This window comes from Myxine glutinosa, chromosome 6 (assembly GCF_964187855.1).
Source record: "Myxine glutinosa chromosome 6, kmMyxGlut1.1, whole genome shotgun sequence".
In the NCBI taxonomy this organism is placed as follows: domain Eukaryota; kingdom Metazoa; phylum Chordata; class Myxini; order Myxiniformes; family Myxinidae; genus Myxine; species Myxine glutinosa.
Genome location: NC_136266.1, coordinates 65,606,927 through 65,607,813, shown reverse-complemented (window position 1 = coordinate 65,607,813; position 887 = coordinate 65,606,927).

Sequence of the window (887 nt, the reverse complement as noted above, 5' to 3'; positions counted from 1 at the left end):
TATTGTTGTTTGTTTTTTTGGGGATTGGATATTTCATTTCAGACATGTTATGGGTAACACTATTTGACATTTGATAGTCGAACACAATTGGTTTAATCACATCCTGCTGCTCTGATAGCAAACAAAGTGGAGATAATACTTGCCATATACATGTGGCCTGGATTACGGTATTGGTGTCGCTGTTGTCAAGGAGAGATTAAAGGGAATTACTTTCTGGCTGGCTGTCAGGATTTTCTGGTCAGGGTTCGAATCCCTACTCAGCTATAAACCGTCGTCCTGGTGTTTTGCCCTGAACACATTTCAAGTCCCTAATTGGACTGCTGAATAACAGGTGGTCTGGTCTTTTTGGATATCCCTCGATATCAGATTACACCCTTGCCGTCTCAGAGTGTGGGCAGTGCCTCATCCATCACAATCAAATTCACGTCCTCAGGTTGTTTGCATGTTTTGATGTGTGTGAACGGCCTGTTTTTATCTACTAAGGTCAACCATGATGATGTTTAATCTCACTACCCCACCTAGTCTCCTCGACATGTGAGGCCTAGTCCACTCATTGTGGATGACTCTTATTGCATGCCTTTGTTATATGAGGTTCCCAATGACCATGGGTCATATCCTTCTGTACTTTGTGGGGGGAAAAACAAAATGTGAACCCTTTAACCTCGTGTAAGCAATCATTGACATCATATAGAACGAACTAGCTTTGCTCGGAAGTCTAGTGCAGTCGATCTGTATTGGTGGACAGGTAGAACGATGGATGAAATCAACAGGATGTCGATTGAGGGATGCTCACCGTAATGGGAAGCGAAGAGAAGCTTACGTTCCTACAGAAATATAGAATAGAATATAGTATATAATGTACTTATGTAGAATCCTATAGAAACATA